The sequence below is a fragment of the Suncus etruscus genome, chromosome 20 (genome assembly GCF_024139225.1).
Source record: "Suncus etruscus isolate mSunEtr1 chromosome 20, mSunEtr1.pri.cur, whole genome shotgun sequence".
NCBI classification, from domain to species: Eukaryota; Metazoa; Chordata; class Mammalia; order Eulipotyphla; family Soricidae; genus Suncus; species Suncus etruscus.
In genome coordinates this window covers 7,193,955-7,202,874 of record NC_064867.1, presented here as the reverse complement: position 1 = coordinate 7,202,874, position 8,920 = coordinate 7,193,955, and positions in this window count along the sequence as shown.

Sequence of the window (8,920 nt, the reverse complement as noted above, 5' to 3'; positions counted from 1 at the left end):
TTGGTTCGAATCCCGGTGTCCCATATGGTCCCCCGTGCCTGCCAGGAGCTATTTCTGAGCAGACAGCCAGGAGTAAACCCTGAGCACCGCTGGGTGTGGCCCAAAAACCAAAAAAAAAAAAAAAAAATTACATTTTAACACCATGATTTACCAAGTTTTTCATAGTACAGTTGTTTCAGGCAATATTATAACTCCAGTTCCACCATTTGTGTGACCTTCCCTCCACTGATGTCCTTAATTTTCCATCCACCACCCACCCATAAATTTGTTTGTGCCATGGGGCCGGGCGGTGGCGCTAGAGGTAAGGTGCCTGCCTTACCTGCGCTAGCCTTGGACAGACCGCGGTTCGATCCCCCAGCATCCCATATGGTCCCCCAAGCCAGGAGCGACTTCTGAGCACATAGCCAGGAGTAACCCCTGAGCGTCACCGGGTGTGGCCCAAAAACCAAAAAAAAAAAAAATTTGTTTGTGCCCCCCCTTAGCAGTTTGTCATTGCTAGGTGGCACAAATAAATTTATATTGTTTATAAGTTTATATTGTTACAACACAAAGGCAAAGTGAGTTATGAAAAAAGCCAATCAAAGTCAATGTGTGAAAATTGCTTTATCTCACATTGGTGTTACTAAAGTCATTACTGATGATTTATTGGGCTGGTTGGTGCGAGCTGAACATTTTCTGTTATTATTTTTAGCATTGAGGCTTGGTGTTCTTCTTTGCACCTTTCCCATTAAATTTAATGTGGCCTTATGTAAAATAAAACTAAAAATTCTACAAGTTGCTGAGTCTGTCCCAGGCACCATGTTTCTAATTCCTTAGGCAGATGGGTCTGATGAAGCAAGGTAGTGGCAGAGAAATAATACCAAGCCAGTTAAAAGATTCAATGGAGTTAGCCTGCTTTTACTTCATGGCCTCTCTCTGCCAATTGCTGCCTGTTTACTATGTGCCCTCACTGCGAAGCCCCAAGCCAGACTCCTTCCTTCCTTCCTTCCTTCCTTCCTTCCTTCCTTCCTTCCTTCCTTCCTTCCTTCCTTCCTTCCTTCCTTCCTTCCTTCCTTCCTTCCTTCCTTCCTTCCTTCCTTCCTCCCTTCCTCCCTCCCTCCCTCCCTCCCTCCCTCCCTCCCTCCCTCCCTCCCTCCCTTCCTTCCTTCCTTCCTTCCTTCCTTCCTTCCTTTCTTCCTTCCTCCTTCCTCCTTCCTTCCTTCCTTCCTTCCTTTCTTCCTCCTTCCTCCTTCCTTCCTTCCTTCCTTCCTTCCTTCCTTCCTTCCTTCCTTCCTTCCTTCTTCCCTCCCTCCCTTCCTTCCTCCCTCCCTCCCCTCCTTCCTCCCTCCCTTCCTTCCTTTCTCTCTTCTTCTTCTTCTTCTTCTTCTTCTTCTTCTTCTTCTTCTTCTTCTTCTTCTTCTTCTTCTTCTTCTTCTTCTTCTTCTTCTTCTTCTTCCTCCTCCTCCTCCTCCTCTTTTGCAGGGGGGGTTTGGTTCACACCTGGTGGCGCTCAGGAGTTATTCCTGGCTCTCAGCTCAGAAATCACTCCTGGCAAGCTCAGGGGACCATATAGGAGGCCAGGGATCAAACCATCCTGGTCAGCCACGTGCAAGGCAAACACCCTACTGCTGTGCTATCGCTACACCCACAGCCTCCTTTCTTTATTCAAACCAACTCCCAAATCCAGGGAGGGGAAAGGTCATGTCAGATGCAAAAGCAACTATCTAGTGGACTTTTATGTACCAGAAGAAGAAGTTAGAGAAATATTCACCTTACCGTCCTACTGCACTGACAGCACTATGAAATTTGCAGTTGTCGCATGCTTACATATGTGACCATGTGCTCCAGGAACTATTGAGTTGATTGATTTGGTGGTTTTGGGGTTTGATGAGGTTCAGTTGTGGTGTTGGGACATTTTTATGTTGGAGGGTATCATGGCTGTTGTTCTCTTTTCTTCAGGCAGAAAGGGGAACCTGCCAGCCTGCAATTGCAAAGGCCCCAGAGTTTTCAGCCCCTTAACCTGGCCACATTTAGGAAGTTTCAGTCACTTGTCTTCAAGATTAACTGCGAAGCTTGGTTGTTTTTATGCTGGAGACTGTCATGTGTGGCTGGGGGCTGTTGTGCAGTCAGATAGAAAAGGGAATCTGCTTGTGCTTTTGGTTTTTGGGGCCACACACTGGCAAGTAAACTCAGAGCTTACTTCCTGTTTTGTGCTGGGGGTTACTCTTGGTAATGCTTGGAGGACTATATGTAGTGTCAGGTACCTAACTAGGTTTGGCTACATGCAAGGTGAGTGAGTGCCTTAACCTGTACTATTTATCTATGCCCACTTTTCAACTAATTTGGATAAATATTGGAAAGATTGGGGATGTTTGATTATATGGTAAAAAGTTCAGTTTGGTTCTCAAACTATCTTTCAATTTTGCATTCCTCACTACGAATAAATGAAAATACCTGTTTTGTCACATTCTTGTCAGCATTTGTTGGTATCAGTGTCTGGATTCTGACCATTCTGATAGTTGTGTACTGGGGTTGTTTTGACCCGTGTTCTTAAAAAAAAAAAAAAAGCCAATGAGGGTCAGAGGGATAGCTCAAAAGGTTGAGCATATGCTTTATTTACATGCAGAAGGCCTGGGTTCAATTCCTGGCACACACAGTCCTGAGTAGCTCCAGAAGTGAGCCAAGAAGAGGGCCAAAGTAGTTCTAGGTGTGGGCCAAAAACCATAAATATCAATGGCATGAAAAGAGAAGCCGAAGTCCAGGTTAGGGTCTTGGAGATAGCACAGGAATATGATCCATAGCATCATGTGGTTCTTGAGCTCTGAGGGCCTCCAAGCACTCCTTGGGGCTGCTGTGTGAGAAGTGGCAGCCTGCCCAGCCCAGAAGGTGGGGCTTCTTGGGGGAGAGAACATTCACAGGCAACTTGTGTTCCTCTTTTCTATGGGAATGGGGGAGTCCCGACCTCCATTGCAGGCAGGGCCAGGAGAGCCGGGCCAGAATTGAGGCTGGGCCTTGGAGGAGAGCTTGTGCCCAAAAAGTATCAGACCTCACTCCTCTACTCTCTAAGCAAGTTGCTGTAAATGTCTCCAAGGGAACATAGGTAGTGAAGCTAGACAACAAAGGAACAAAGGTGGGATATTGACCCCTGACCACTGTGGGGCTCTGGGTGGTAAAAAGTAATTATTAAGACATTGGGAATTGGGAAACTTTTTAAGTTCAGACCTGTAATAGTTAAAATCCTCCAGGGGGGGGGGGAGAAAAAGAGCTGGAACTTTGAGCAAGAACAATGATTTAAATTGATTTATTGTCTGTATGTCAAAGAGGAAACAAATAACTAAGAAAAGTTAGTCATTTTAGGGGCCGGGCAGTGGCGCTAAAGGTAAGGTGCCTGCCTTGCCTGCGCTAGCCTCGGACGGACCGCGGTTCGATTCCCCCGGTGTCCCATATGGTCCCCCAAGCCAGGAGTGACTTCTGAGCGCATAGCCAGGAGTAACCCCTGAGCATTACCGGGTGTGGCCCAAAAACCAAAAAAAAAAAAAGAAAAAAAGAAAAGTTAGTCATTTTAAAAGTTGGTCATTTTATGGTTGTTACAACCATGACTGGACAGTACGCATCCTGGGACCAACAACAACAACAAAAAAAGCTCTAGCCTAGATTTTGGTCTACGACCTTTCAACTAACAAGATCTCCAATTCCAGAGGTCTGACTGAGACAATCGCAACTGAACGGGTCTTCCGGAAACAACGAAAGACTGTATCCCAGGCTCCATCCTAGGAGCAACATAATGACCAAGACCACCACTACAGAAAAGGGATTAAAATGATACTGAAGAAGCAGATCTGCTAGAACCATAAAGAAAGACTTCATCATAAGCTCCATTCCTTGAGCTGTACAGACACCAAGATCTCTAGATACAGAGGTTTGATTTTACCATCCATGACAAAGCAGAAATCTTCCATACACCACAAAAGCACTGAGGGGAGAGTAAATGATCATGCAAGGAGTCTATAGTTAATCCCATGACAGTATACTTCAAGGGTGGAGAAACCCTGTATCTCTTAGGCCAAGGGAATTCCCTCTATAATGTCCCCAATAGTTACTGTGCCTATGCAGGGGGGAAAAAATAATAACCCTTTTACCCACATATATATATATATATATATATATATATATATATATTGATTTTTTGACTTATTTATTTTGGTGTAGATATTGAAGTTGATGTCTCCAATTTTATTTTATTTTATTTTATCTTTCTCTTTTTTCTTGCACTCAACATGGTTTGATTTCAGGACTGAGACTATTGTGTGGTGCTTGTCTTTATTGCTGTAATGCTCACTGGATATTTTATTTGATATTTCTTTCTGTATGGTTGCGGTTTTTCAATTACCTTTTTCCTGTCCTCTCTCAAACTGAGGCTGAAAGCCTCTAGAAGGACTCCGCCCACTTTCAGCTTATTTGATGTTTTACTCCATTCTATTCCTTTTCTTTCCTTCAAACAAAACCACATAACTCGAACTAGCTTCGCCTCTCAAACTGAGGGGGGAAACAAGGGAGGGTACCAGGACCAAACAGATATATGATTACTAGTAGTTAGCTAGACACAGAGGGGACCACTTACTCTAGCAGCCCCCCCGGGGGGGGGGGATGATGGTTGGGGATATGGGTTGCAGGAAGGCAATGGGGGTGAAGGGAAGATAAATTTGGTGATGGGTATCCCCCTGATTCAATGTTAATATGTACCTAAAATACTACTGTGAAAGATATGTAAGCCAATATGGTCAAAATAAAAATTAAAAAAAAAAGTTGGTCATTTTAGAGACCTGAGAGATAGCATGGAGGTAGGGCATTTGCCTTGCATGCAGAAGGACAGTGGTTCAAATCCCGGAATCCCATATGGTCTCCCGAGCCTGCCAGGAGCAATTTCTGAGCATAGTGCCAGGAGTAACCCACACTGCCGGTGTGACCCTCCCACAAAAAAAAGTTGGTCATTTTATTTTATTTTATTTTTTTTTGTGGTTTTTGGGTCACACCCGGCAGTGCTCAGGGGTTATTCCTGGCTCCAGGCTCAGAAATTGCTCCTGGCAGGCACGGGGGACCATATGGGGCGCCGGGATTCGAACCGATGACCTCCTGCATGAAAGGCAAATGCCTTACCTCCATGCTATCTCTCCGGCCCCCAAAGTTGGTCATTTTAAATTCAAGCCAATTGAGCTACAAAAAAGAAGTTTTAAATTTTTTGACTTTAAAGGTATCTAAAAATTAAAAAAATAGTGTGAAAAATGTGTGGTTAGCCTTTTTAGATAATATTGTTAATTTTGTGAGTGTTTATTTCATAACAGTATTGTCAGCAGGTATTACATTTAATATTGGTCATAAGATCTAAAATGTGAAAATGATTTACATACCTTAATAAGTATAATAAAGGACAATTTGGTCCTTTAAGAAAGTCTAGAAACTTGTTTTCTTTTTTTTTTTGGGGGGGGTCACACCTAGCAGCGCTCAGGGGTTCCTCCTGGCTCTACACTCAGAAATCGCTCCAGGCAGGCTCGGGGGACCATATGGGATGCCGATATTTGAACCACCATTCTTCTGCATGCAAGGCAAATGTCTTACCTCCATGCTATCTCTCCAGCCCCAAAGATAAAGGCTTTGATGGGGCCCAAGCGGTTGTGCAAGCAGTAGGGTGTTTGCCTTGCACCTGCTAACCTAGGAAGGACTGCAGTTTGATCCCCAGCATCCCATATGGTCTCCCAAGCCAAGAGTGATTTCTGTTTTTTTTTTTTTTTAGAAAATAAATATTTTAATAAAAACAAAAACAGAATGTAAACATTTTAACAAATCATTTTAATTTAACTGAAGGAAATAAATAAATAAAAATTATATGATTTCCTGAGTAGTAGATCAGAAGAGGGCAGAAGAAACTTAGCATCAATATAATGATATGATGCTCAATAATATTTTATGATTGACATGAAAATTTAATAAAAGATATATTATATATATTCATTACCATGAAACAAAGTAATGAGTAATCTTAAAAGATATTTTATGAATTTCATAATTTTTGTTTGTTTGTTTTTGGGCCACACCCGGTGGTGCTCAGGAGTTACTCCTGGCTGTCTGCTCAGAAATAGCTCCTGGCAGGCACGTGGGACCATCTGGGACACTGGGATTCGAACCAACCACCTTTGGTCCTGGATCGGCTTCTTGCAAGGCAAACGCCACTGTGCCATCTCTCCGGGCCCTTCATATCTGTATTTATAATTAGTTTTTCCTATTCTTTTTTTTAAATAGGTACAAAATTTATTGTTTAGCATTTTATATAAAAAAAAGACCCTTCGGGGCCGAAGAGATAGCACAGCGGTGTTTGCCTTGCAAGCAGCTGATCCAGGACCAAAGGTGGTTGGTTCGAATCCCAGTGTCCCAGATGGTCCCCCGTGCCTGCCAGGAGCTATTTCTGAGCAGACAGCCAGGAGTAACCCCTGAGCACCGCTGGGTGTGGCCCAAAAACCAAAAAAAAAAAAAAAAAAGACCCTTCACCAGTGCAACATTTCCATCACCAATGTCCCAAGTGTCCCTCTCCGTACCCCACACCGGCCTGTACTCTAGATAGGCTTTCTATTTCCCTCATTCAATCACATTTTGTTATGATGGTTCTCAGTGTAATTATTTCTGTAACTGCACCATCACTCTCTGTGGTGAGCTTCATGTCAGGAGCGATTTCTGAGTGCACAGCCAGGAATAATGCCTGAGCGTCACTGTGTGGGCCCCCCCCCAAAAAAAAAAGATAAAGGTGTTAAAAAGAACTATTAAGGGTAAAGCAATTAAACATCAATGAAGGAGGCAGTTCTCTTGAATCTAGAGCAGAAAAAAGCCCCGGATTAACAGCTATTTAAATTACAGAAACCTTCTTTACAAAAAACCTCCCCTCTCTCCACAGTGCAAAATTATAAGGACCCCTGACTCAACCTCCAGGACAAGGGAAGAATAAAGATCATCCTGAAACACTGGCTGACAGCTGTGGCTGTGGGATGACTGGAAAGAAGGAACATCTGATTTATTTGTGGACTGTACTTAGACTATTTCCCAGACTGTGAATTGAGGGTTTGTGGGTTAAACTGTCAGAACCCCTAGACCCTTGCACGAGGGAGGATGATTCATCCTTGTGGCAAGGATAGAGGGGGGAAATATAAGAACCAAGATCCTCCCTACGTCCATGATAAGGACTAAGACAAGCCCAAATCCTAGTAAAGTGTACTTTTTCCACTCCTAGCTGAAGGCAGAGAAAGAGTTAACTCAGAAATCAAATCAAAGTTGGTGTCCTCCAGGAATAAGGAAGTAGGGGTTGAGTGAGCTTGGAAAAAGGCGCCCTTGGCAACCAAAGTTTGAATCAGAGTAACCTTTGACAGCCAGGGTTCAAATCAGAGTACCCCCAGACAACCAAAGTTGAGCCAGAAAAATCTGTGATTAATTAAGACATCTATACACTGAAATGATTGTACTGTTACTGCTTGTGATTTCTATATGAACTGCTTGAAGATCTGAGTCAGGGGTCCTTGCCAAGACCGCCTTAGTTGGATGAGGCTCGGATCTTGGTTAACCCATTAAACTCCCTTTTGCATCTTGCGTTATTGGAGGTGATCTCTGACTCTGACTCGGGTGTCAACTCGAACCCTAACAAACCTAGCTAAAACCCTAAACAAAGGTGTTCCCCCACTTTCCTCTTCCCAGTAAATTCTTCCTTTGATATGTAAAAGCGCACCTGGATTACAGTACCTGGTGGAACTGATTCTGTATGATAAACAAAGAGCAGTTCTGATTTTGAGGGCCACAGAGAGAGCACATGGCAGAGAGGTCATGAGGAAAAAAGCAAACTGACTCCCATCCTAACCCTGGCTTCATCAGACCTGATCATCGAAGGGTTTAGAAACACGGTGCCTGGGACGGTCTCACCACTCGTGGATATTTTTATTTTTAAATGGGAAGTTTCTTGAATTAGACCACAGTCTCCTAGGCTCTTAGAAAAGGCTTAAGGGACTTCCAGGCCTAATGAATGAGTTCATCGCAAATGACTCAGATCTGGGTAGGAAGGATAAAGAGAAAAATGGCCTAAGGTTAGCATTTGAATCAGGATTTATATATCTTTGCAACTTCTCCTAAGTGACTTCACAGTAAAAAACAAAACAAAACAAAACACAAAACCCTCAAGTATTCAAAGCTGCCTTAAAATTTCACGTTGTAAAAAAAAATTTTTTTTTTTTTTTTTTTGGTTTTTGGGCCACACCCGGCAGTGCTCAGGGGTTACTCCTGGCTGTCTGCTCAGAAATAGCTCCTGGCAGGCACGGGGGACCATATGGGACATATGGATTTGAACCAACCACCTTTGGTCCTGGATCGGCTGCTTGCAAGGCAAACACCACTGTGCTATCTCTCCGGGCCCTTTTTTTGGTTTTTCGGACCACACCCGTTTGATGCTCAGGGGTTACTCCTGGCTAAGCGCTCAGAAATTGCCCTTGGCTGGGGGGACCATATGGGATGCCGGGGGATCGAACTGCGGTCCTTCCTTGGCTAGCGCTTGCAAGGCAGACACCTTACCTCAAGCGCCTCCTCGCCGGCCCCAGGTCGTAAAATTTTAATTGAGATTCTGTATTTGACAATAATGGTTCCTCGTGCAAGTAATTCATGCACATACCCATCTCCAAGGTGCCCTCTTTCCTCTTCCAAGGACCCCCAAACCGCTCCCTTTCACAGACCCGTCCCTAACTGGGTGGATTAGTTTTCTCTCTAAATTGCTTTTGAATCTTGGAAGAACGACCCAAGGGTCTTCGGGACTGTCCTGGAGAGAGCTGAACCAGAGTCCAAAGGCTTTCCAGTCCAACAGTTTGCAAAACTCAATCTGAGGGTCCGGGGAGATAGCACAGTAGAGCGTTTGCTTGTC